Source organism: Bos indicus, chromosome 1 (genome assembly GCF_029378745.1).
Source record: "Bos indicus isolate NIAB-ARS_2022 breed Sahiwal x Tharparkar chromosome 1, NIAB-ARS_B.indTharparkar_mat_pri_1.0, whole genome shotgun sequence".
NCBI classification, from domain to species: Eukaryota; Metazoa; Chordata; class Mammalia; order Artiodactyla; family Bovidae; genus Bos; species Bos indicus.
Genome location: NC_091760.1, coordinates 111,232,674 through 111,244,359, shown reverse-complemented (window position 1 = coordinate 111,244,359; position 11,686 = coordinate 111,232,674).

Here is an 11,686-nt window from a genome sequence, read left to right as displayed (position 1 = left end):
CAAACTACTGCTGATCTCCAAAAATAAATAGCTCTTAACATTTCCTGGGAATTAAGGATAGATGGCTACACATTTTTTAATACCTCAATTTTTAGATTTATATAAGCTATTTATGACTCCATAATATGACTACATGTGTTATTTAAAAATAAATGCTGAGAACTGTGGATTTTCTGTGATTCATTTGGGAAAGGTTGTGGTTCTTTGTGGTTTGGTTAAAAAGAAAAAGGAACAGAAATTTAAAGATTAAAATAAAAAAAGATGGTATTCTCTGTTGTTCTGGACTGGTGCAGGCACAGTTTCTGGGCCTAAGATTTGATATAAGATTATTTCCTCTCTGTCCCATCCCCATCACTCCACCTCAGAGATTTTCACAGACTCATCTCCATGCCTTGTGATACAGCAGAGTAAAGCTTTGCAAACACAACAGACTGTTAGAAAGTGGATCCTGTATAAGAAACATTATGGAATTGCTTGCTTGTCTCTCCTCCTTGTATAGTTTTTTGAAATTCAGAGAAAACAAATCAAAATTTCTGAGGGAGAGAGTTTATCTTCTGAAGAAGAGAGAAAACATTCAGTTGCAACACGCTGTGAACATTTCAGGGCCTGCTTCTGATTCCAGCTGCATGGCGTGCCTGGCTACTTAAGACAGAAAATCCCCTGCCGTGTTCCCTAAGCAGGCACATTCAGCAGCTTTCATGAACTCCTGGGCACAGTTTAGACTTTGGCTCTTAATGCTCAGTCATTAAAATTGCTATAGGAGATGGAACTCTGTGGGGAGTTATTTGGGAAGATTCCCCCCACTCCCCAAATGGAATCTCCCCAAATATGGTGGGGAGAAGGAATGGAGCTCAATTCAGCAACAAGGAAAGTGTGTGCTTGGTATGAGGCTTAATCAGCTTGCTTTGGAAGATGCTGCCCTTTGAACAGAAAGCTTTGCTCCATTGCACCATCAACTTCAAAGATTCCTGAAACTCTCTGAACCTGGGGAAAAATGCTAACAGGCTTATGGTCCTTTTTGAGTATGGGGCTGAGACTGGGTAAGTCATGCAGCAGCACATGACTGACAAGCAACTGCTAGCAATTCTCATTTAGGAAAATCAGAAGATTTGCATGAGGACCTGGTGGCAATTGTAGCAATTATACAAATTGCTCAAGTGTGAAAGTTAAATCTCGTGAAAGATTCAGTTCTTGGTGAATGAAACCCTTCTGGATGCTTTTTAAATCATTTTTTTTTCATGACTCATTCTTCTCAAGACTAAGCTTTCATCATTCTCTCTAAAGTCATATTGTTTTCCCTGTGACAAACATATATCCATTTAATGAGGACACGTAGGAATTTGCAGCATAAAATAAGTCTTATAGTAAAAAAAATTTGTACTGTATGCCTGATTTCTGGAGGTGGTTTTCTTCTTATATTATTGCTGATTTTTGGATGTCTTACTCTCAACCCCTCATGTGCTTAACAGATTACTCATCTTTGAGTTGAAATAATCCATTAACTCTTTCACTGCAGAAAATCTTCCAGGTTGTTCCTTCCAAGGGAATGCGAGACTTAATGGTCAGATATTCAAACACATGTGATGAGGACACATCAAATTTACAGATGGACTCACCAACCTCCTTTCAAGAGCTACCAGTGACTAAATGTGCAGCTTGTATGTCTGGTAATCTAACTTATCAGGACAATACTCATTTCAAATATTTGATATATTTTTAAAAATTACACTCACTTCGTATTTTGTTTATATTGGTTAAAAATGCCGTGTGGAACCAAGAGGGAACACTTAAGATAGAAAAATAGCTGACTGATTTTGCCATTCTAGATACATAAGAAGCTATGGCTGGGTTTGCTGTAAAGGGAACAAAACAAAACTCTTCCCCAAGGGTAGAATATGTGAGACCCAGTGGGTCCTCCTGAATGACAATGTCCAAAGGTGAATTGCAAGTCCTGCAGTCAGACTGACTTTTATGAGTTCTGGAAGAAGTACACTGAAATAAATCGTAGATGAAGAGGTGGCCCAGGTTTAGGTGGTTCACTGGCAAGTTCTAGAAAGCCTTCAGGATATGGTAATTTCTATATTATTTGATCTATTTGAGAGTATACAAAAAGATGGAAAGTCTTTCAAGACATTTGACTAAATACCCTACCTAAAATCTCATTGAAATGACACAAGAAATATGAAAAGTCAGAATAACCAACAGCAGAACTAAGAAACCAGAAAGGGTACCATTAGCAGACTCAGAACAGGGAGAACAGTGAGAAAGTCTTGAAAATTATACAAGATAAAATTGGTATAAGTATATATATAAGTATACCAGTTTCCCAGAGTCTATTTCCTCAAGGAATAGACAATTCCTTAGTTATTTGAATTGTTATAGAGCAAAGACAAAGGAAGAAAACATCCCATCTAATGAATAAGGACAACATAACGATATTGATATTTCAGAGAAGGCAGTGACACCCTAGTCCAGTACTCTTGCCTGGAAAATCCCACAGACAGAGGAGCCTGGAAGGCTGCAGTCCTTGGGGTTGTGAAGAGTCGGACACGACTGAGTGATTTCACTTTCACTTTTCACTTTCATGCATTGGAGAAGGAAATGGCAACCCACTCCAGTGTTCTTGCCTGGAAAATCCCAGGGACGGGGGAGCCTGGTGGGCTGCCATCTATGGGGTCGCACAAGGTCGGACACGACTGAAGTGCCTTAGCAGCAGCAGCAGCAATGCTGATATTTAAGCTTAGCACAAAACACATACCAGTTAAAAAAAAAAAAAAAAAGATACAATGAGGTATCACCTCACATCAGCCAGAATTCCAATCATCAAAAAGTCTACAAATAACAAATGCTGAAGAGGGTGTGGAGAAAAAGGAACCCTCCTGAACTCTTGGTGGGACTGTAAATTGGCACAGTCACTATGCAGAACAGTATGGCAGTTCCTTAAAAAGCTAAAAGTAGACCTACAAGTAAAACTCAAAGTATGATCCTACAATTTCACTACTAGACACTTATCCGGAGAAAACCAGAATTCAAAAAACATACACGCACCCCAATGTTCACTGTAGCACTATTTACAATAGCCAAGACATGCAAGCTATTGTAAATAGCCAAATGTACATTGACAGAGGAATAGACAAAGAAGATGTGGTAATATATACAAAGGAATATTATTCCCATAATAATGAAAGAATGAAATAGGAAAAAAAGAATGAAATAATGTCATTTTCAGCAACATAGATGGACCTAGATTATACTAAGTGAAGTAAGCCAGACAAAGATAAATATCACAATATTGCTTATACGCGGAATCTAAAAAAAAAATTATACATATGAACTTATATATGAAACAGAAATAGATCCACAGACATAGAAAACAGATTTATGATTACTAAAGAAGGTGGAGGAGGGATAAATTAGGAATTTGGGATTAATGTAAACTCACTACTATAATATAAAATAGATAACCAGTGAAGACCTACTGTATAGCACAGAGAACTATACTCAATATTTTGTAATAACCTATAAGAGAAAAGAATCTGAAATAGAATATATTAAATATATAGAATATATAATATATAGGGAATATATATATATGTAACTGAATCACTTTGCTGTACACTTGAAACTAACACAACATTATAAGTCAACTACACTTCAATTTAAAAAAATAATTAAAGAAAGAAGAAAAAGAAATGACTACATCAATACAACTCATGTATCAAATATAAAAAATCTTAATAGCAAATCAAAATGCATTGCAGAAATAAAATACTGTAACCAACTAGTGTTAACATAAGAATGCAAAAATAAATTTAATAAATGTTAGGAAATCTGTTAAAGTAACCCATTACATATATAGGTTAAAAGAAAAAATCCACATAATCATCTTAATAGATGCTTCAACATATATCAAAAATGAATGTACCTTTTGAAAATTATTAGCAAGACAAAACTAGAAGGAAAACTTTTTATTTGATATCAGAAACAATAAATATTATCCATAAAAGTGAAATATTAGAAGCAATCCCATTAATTTTTTGAAAGGGTGCATATAATTATTACTAGTTAATAATGTGTTGGGTAATTGTAATAAGGTAATGAGAGGGATTGGGGGCAGGAGGAGAAGGGGACGACAGAGGATGAGATGGCTGGATGGCATCACTGACTTGATGGACATGAGTTTGAGTGAACTTTGGGAGTTGGTGATGGACAGGGAGGCCTGGCGTGCTGCGATTCATGGGGTTGCAAAGAGTCAGACACGACTGAGTGACTGAACTGAAATGAACTAAAGAAAAAAGATATTATTAATAGAAGTGGTAGAAATAAAAAGAAAAGTTGTCATTTGTAGTTATTATAAAAAGCTACTTAGGAAATCCAAGATAATTAATTGGAAAAAAATTAGAACTAACAAGAGTTAAAATTTACTAATGTGACCAGATATTATATTAATATACAAAAAACAAAAAGCTTTACTATAATTAGAATTCCAATTACAACAGCAACAAAACAGTACAAGAAGTATACAAGACCCATACAAAGAAAACTATAAAACTTAACCCAAGAGTATATAAAGGAAGAGCTGAATAATGGCAGAAATGCCCATGTTATTGGATGGAGAGACTCAAGATTATAAAGCTATTGATTTTTTCCTAAATTAATATCTAAATTTAATCAACTCCAATCAAAATTCCACTAGCATTATTTAAAATGAAATGGAGCTTCCCTGATGGTCCAGTGGCTAAGACTCTATGCTCTGAATGCAGGGACTCCTTGACTTGATTCCTAGTCAAAGAACTAGGTCTCACATGCTGCAACTAAGAGTTCACATGCCACAACTAAAGATCCTGCCTGCCCCAACAAAGACTGAAGATCTCACGTGCTGCAACTAAGACCCAACACAGCCAAATAAATAACTTTTTTATTTAAAAAAATTAAATGACATGCTCATTCTAAATGGCAAATGGGTAAAAATAGCAAAGAGAGCTGAAAAAGCAGAACAAGGAAAAATAACTGACATGTCTCAACCAAATACAGCATTTAAGTACATTATAAAGGTATAGTAATTATAAAAAGTGATTTTTAGCATGAAATAAATCAGTAGTTCACTAAAATGGAATTGAAGGTCCAAACAGTTTGTCATAAATAGGTAGATGAAGGATAGAACTTTCAATATATATCTTTTAATAATAAAGGTGGCATTTTAATGGAGGGAAAAATAGACTATTTGGTAATTGATATTAGAAAATTGCTATTCAATTAGAAAATAGTAAAGTATATCTTTACCTCATAACATACACAATAATGAATTCCATATACATTACAGAGCTATGCACTAAATATAAAAAAGTATTCAAAGAAAAAAAGAAGTGTTTTTTTATAATTTGGGGACGTTAAAGAGCATCTCTAAGCATATAAAAACTAGAAATTAAGAAAAAAAGGTTGACAAAATTGATCAAACATTTTCAATACTAGAGTATGGTTAAAGACTTCACAGACAAAGTTATGGGAGAAATACCTGCCATGTACATAACAAAGGATTACTACACATAATATATAAAATATTCCTGTAAATCTATAATAGTCAGACAATATGAGCAGTTAATTAACAGAAAAAAGACAAGTTGTCAGGATTCCAAGCTTCACTTGTAATAAAAGAGATGGGAAACAAAATGCCTAGGTTTTGAATTTTTCTTTTATCTTGTTTGGTATCTGTGGAGGGTTGCTGTCTATAACTGATTTTGGAAAATTCTCAGACATTATTATCTCAAATCTGTTTTATGCTCTGTTCCCTTCTCCTTCCAGTATTCCAATAACACACATGTTGGCCTTTTTGATATTGTCCCACCATTTTTTTTCTTTCTTTTTTCATTGGGGGATAATTGCTTTACAATATTGTGTTCGCCTCTGCCATGTATCAACATGAATGAACCACAGTTATACATATATCCCCTCCCTCCCGCTCCCATCTCCCACCCCATCCCACCACTCTAGGTTGTCACAGAGCACTGGTTTGAGTCCCCTGTGTGTGTGTGTCTGTGTGTGTAAGTCACTTCAGTCATGTCCAACTCTTTGCAACTCCATGACTGTAGCCCACCAGGTTCCTCTGTCCATGGGATTCCCTAGGCAAGAATACTGGAATCAGTTACCATGCCCTCCTCTAGGGGAACTTCCTGAGCCAGGAATCAAACCCACATTTCTTGTCTCCTGCTCTGGCAGGTGGGGTTCTTTACCACTAGCACCACCTGGGAAGCCCATGTTACACAACAAATTCCCACTTGCCATCTATTTTACATATGGTAATGTATACGTAGTCATGTATGGATGTGAGAGTTGGACTATAAAGAAAGCTGAGTGCCAAAGAATTGATGCTTCTGAACTGTGGTGTTGGAGAAGGCTCTTGATAGTCCCTTGGACTGCAAGGAGATCCAACCAGTCCATCCTAAAGGAAATCAGTCCTGAATGTTCATTGGAAGGACTGATGCTAAAGCTGAAACTCCAATACTTTGGCCACCTGATGTGAAGAACTGACTCACTGGAAAAGACCCTGATGCTGGGAAAGATTGAAGGCAGGAGGAGAAGGCAACAGCAGAGGATGAGATGGTTGGATGGCATCACTGACTCAAAGGGCATGAGTTTGAGTAAGCTCTGGGAATTGGTGATGGACACGGAGGCCTGGCATGCTGCAGTCCATGGGGTCGCAAAAAGTCGGACACAACTGAGCGACTGAACTGACTGAATGTATATGTTTCCGTGCTATTCTCTCAATTTGTCCCACCTTCTTCCCCTAGTGTCCACAAATCTGTTCTCTACATCTGAGTCTCAAGTGAAAGTGAAAGTTGCTCAGTTGTGGCCAACTCTTTGTGACCCTGGAATTCTCCAGGCCAGAATACTGGAGTGGGTAGCCTTTCCCTTCTCCAGGGGAATCTTCCCAACCCAGGGATAGAACCCAGATCTCCTGCATTGCAGGTGGATTCTTTACCAGCTGAGTTACAAGGGAAGCCCGAGAATACTGGAGTGGGTAGCTTATCCCTTCTCCAGTGGATCTTCTCGACCCAGGAATTGAACTAGGGTCTCCTGCATTGCAGATGGATTCTTTACCAACTGAGCTATGAAGGAAGCTCATTGCTACCCTGCAAATAGTTTTATCAGTACCATCTTTCTAGATTCCATACGCATGCATTAATATACAACATCTGTCTTTCTCTTTCTGACTTACTTCACTCTGTATTTTTGAATGTTATTATTTTTTTTAATTCTTTTTTCTCTTTGAGTTTCTGTTTTTGAAGTTTCTATTGGGCTACCTCAAATTCACTCTTTTTCCTTACTGCATCCAGCAGATGAGCTTACTGAAGAAAGTCTTCATTTCCATTACAGTTTTTAATTTCTAGTACTTCCTTCTGATTCTTACAGTTTCCATCTTTCTGCTGATGTTACTGAATTGGCTTTATATTTGGTTTTATTAGTGCTTTTAACATATTAATCATAGTTATTTTAATTCCTTGTCTGATAATTCCAACATCTGTATTATATCTGAATCTGGTTCTGGGGCTTTCTTTGTGTCCTCAGACTTTTTTTCTTGTCTTTTAGTATGCCTTGTAATTTTTTTGGTTGAAAACCTGATATGTTGTAGTAGGTAGTGAGGTAATTAGGCCTTTAGAGTAAGGATTTATGTTAATCTGGCTTGCAGCTGGACTATGTTTCATGTTTGTAGTAAAAGTTCCACAGGCTTCAAATTCCTCTGGTGCTCTTATTTTTCTATGCTCTCTTGGCTTCAGGCTTCCCTACTCCCACTCAGAAAGCCATGGGGCTTTGCAGATCTTTCAGCTGTAATCCATTGTAAGCTTATTGGAATGGCAGTAAGGTATAGGGGAAGGGAAGTTTTTATAAACTGATTAGGTTCATCTTTGGTGGGCCTGTGTCTTAAAAGTGTTTCTCTCCCTCTTCACTAAGTATAGGACTTTCTCCCATACTCCATTCCCAGTGTCCTATTAACTATATTTTGGGAGGTTGTTTTAGTTGAGACAGGAAGGCTAGGGGCTGGCTATGGTGGAAATGCCCGCCTCCAAGTGGGATACAGTTTCAGTATTGTCCCTGGAGAGTGAGACTTTACTATGGAGAAGGATCCAGGAGGGCTATATCTTTGCTATTCTTCCCATCTCCTCCCTCTGCCTCCCTATCCCATGGGGGAGGAGGAGGTTTTTCTCAGATCCTCACCGTAAGAATGTGGTGGGGTTCCTGGAGGAAGAAACACTTCAAAGCTGGGGGGCCCTCTGACCATTGGGGCCCCAGGTGTTTCTCAGTCACACTAGTCCATACTCTGCCTCCAGCAATTCGTCACAATTACTAGTTAAATTAAGTGGTCACACCCTTATTGGTCCACTGACTTCTGCTGTCTCTCTCTGGATGCACCTGTCTCTCCAGATTTCAAGGGTGTGGTTTACCTTGAAACTTAAATTCTGTGATGAAAAGTCATTGATTTTCAGCTTGTCCAGATTTTCCTTGTAAGAAAATGGTGTTTTCCAAGCTTTTTACATGTCAGAGTAGAAACCAGAAGTTTGCAAACTAGAATGAAATTCCATTTTGCCCATCAGACTGGCAAACTTCAGAATGATAATATTCAGAGAGGGAGGAAGTGAGTATTTTCATATGGTGTTGACAGGAAACTAAATTGGGTGTCATCTTTCTTGAAGGCAATTTTACATTTTCAAAGTTTAAAAGGCACAACTCCTTTGACCTAGCAATTTCACTTAAAGGATTCTAGTCCAGATAAGCCATACAAATGAGAAAATATATATGTACAAGAACATTTACTAAGTAATTGTCTGTAATATCAATACAAGTTCTAGTGATAGAAGAAGGTTAAAAAACAAGTACGATTAATTCTATAACTATTGTGTAGCACACTAAAAATGCAGTTAGATTAATATGCTGAAATATGTCCATGACATACTGCTAAGTAAAAAAAGTCCAGTTACAGAACAGTATGATATTTGTTAAAAAAACAAAGCAGACAAAACATTGGGTATCTATGGGACATGGGAGTGGGTATGAACAGATATGCATTTGTTTCTTCTTAGAAAAAAGACTGAGAAGTGTAGATACCAAATTCTAATTGCTTCTCTTCTGGCAAGGAGAAGAAGCTTCCCACTTTAGGGGAAATTAACACATTTTAAAGCAAGCCATGTGTTATTTTTGTAATTAAAAATATACACACAAAGAAGTAGATCCTATTCCTCGATGAAAGAGAAAGTTCTTTGGGAAAAGATGGCAATAACCTTTAGTTCCTATTTCCAAACAATTCCAGGAATCTTAAACAAGTTGCCTTTGCAAGTAAGTGAATGACCTCTTGTGAATGGAGCAGGGGAGGGACATCACAGTGGAACGGGCTGTTTAACCTTGGCCTGTGCAAGAGTGAGTGCAGGGACTGTGTCCACCTTGCTCATCATGGTCACTCCCATGTCTACCTTGTGTTGGGCACCTAGTTGGGCCTTTGTATATACTAGTTGAATTAACAAATGAGAAAAAAAAGGCAATGGTTCTGTGGCAGATTTATTGAACCGTGTACTATAGAGAAATTTGGCAATCAGTTGCTCGGAAGTTTTTCTGTTATTACTGGGTTCAGATACTAAATTCAAATTCTATAATTTAAATAGGAAGTTTCAGCACTGTCCCAGTGCTGAGGAAATTAACCAGGCTGAGAAACAGTGCTGCTCCCTGAGTGAGAATTTTTCTCATACTGTAACAGCAGAAGTTGCCTAGACAATTTTCTCTCTGCCAGCTCACAAAAAGGATCACTGATTCAGGAAGTGACCTATGAGTATAACATTTTAATTTTAACATTCAAAAAGTAATGTAGTGAATGGGGCCAGAACCAGAATTACCTGGGGTTTTAGTGGGTTAGAGTCTGTTACTGGAATGAAGAGAGATGAGACCAAGATTTTTTGAGGATCTCCTAGCAACTCATCGAGGCACGGGGTTAGTCACTCAGCACATGGTATCTCATTAAAGCTCACAGCAAGCTTGTGAAGTATCGTCATCATTAATAGAGGAGGAAACTGAGACTTGGAGAACTTGGGTAACTTGTCTTAGGACACATAGCCAGAAAATGGCAGAGCTGGGATTTGAAGACAGATGGCCTAGTTCCAAAGCCCCTGGTCACTGCCTGGGCCACTGGACTCTGTGTTGATTAGTGTTGGCATGCCTCACGTTTCATATTAACATGAGACCTGTCCCTGTAGAAGACTTGAAGGGTTTGGTTTCTAAGAACTGACTGGACTGGACCATCACTCCTGCAGAACTAATCCAGAGATTTTACACATATAAGTACAATTCCCACCCTATCTAATTTCTCAAAGCATTGGGGAAATGACTCAGTATTACCAAACAGGACTCTCCAAATCATGAATAAACACAGGTGTGCTATAGTTTTCCCCAAACTCATCCCAGGACACAGAGCAGCCCTATCTGAGACAAATCACGGCACCTGAAGAACTGTTTACAAGGGTGGCAGTGATGCAGAGACAGTCACGTGTTATAAATACCCTCATGGAATAAAGACCATGTATTTTTCCATGATATTTGCTAACTCAGATGAAATGAATTTCATCTTTATTTTCACCACAGCAGGAAGTTAACATGCCCAAGTGCTGCAGTTTTCAGCATGTTTATGACACCTTTGATTCTTCCTCTAATGCATTTTATATCCAGCATTTGGCCTCCATTTATAGTATATTAAGTACTACGCTTATTTCCTTGTTACTCTGTCCTGAACTTCTAATGTTGGAGTGCCTCATGGCCCAGTCCTGGGCTTCCTACTTTTCTCTCCTCCCATAGTTTTACATCATCTTTTACAAACCAATTGTACCTACTTTATTTCTCCAGTCTTCATATCTCCAGTCAGATGTCCAAAAGAAAAGAAAACTCCCATGTAACAAGCTGCAAAGAATTCTCCATTCCTACCTTCACATCAAATCTTTTCCTCTGTGAATTCACTTCTCCATCTTATGACACTGTCATTCTCTGTTGTTCAAACCTTAACATTTTTCCTGGTTTCCTACCTTTCCCTCACCTCCATATCTAATTATTCAGCAAGTTTAGAGGTTCTGCTTCTAAAACATCTCAAATCCATCCACTGTACTTCCTGTCCCTGCCAATATTAAGCTACTAATTGCTTATCACAATTACTTTAAGCTGGCCTTCTTGCTTCCACCTGTTTTCCATAAATTGGCCAGAATGATAAATCTAAAGCACAAATAATATTGATACCCCGCAGTCTTTCAATGTTATCCAGTTGTACTTTACTATAGTCTATCCAGCCCCTTCCCACCTGTATGACCTCACCTCGTAGATCTCTTTTAACTCAAAGCTCTGCAGGCAACTTGTCCTTCTTATTCCTTGACTACACCAAGGTTACCCCCTTGGGGATTTCCCTGAATGCTCCCCAGGTTCTTCCTTCAAATTTTCCATGGCTGGGGCCTTCCTCATAATTCAGGTCTAAGATCACATGTTGTTGCTGTTTAGTTGCTAAGTTGTGTCTGACTCTTTTGTGACCCCATGGACCGTAGCCTGCCAGGTTCCTCTGTCCATGGGACTTCCCAGGCAAGAATACTGGAGTGGGTTGCCATTTCCTTCTCCAGGGGATCTTCCTGACCCAGGGATTGAACCTGCATCTCCTGCACACATCCCC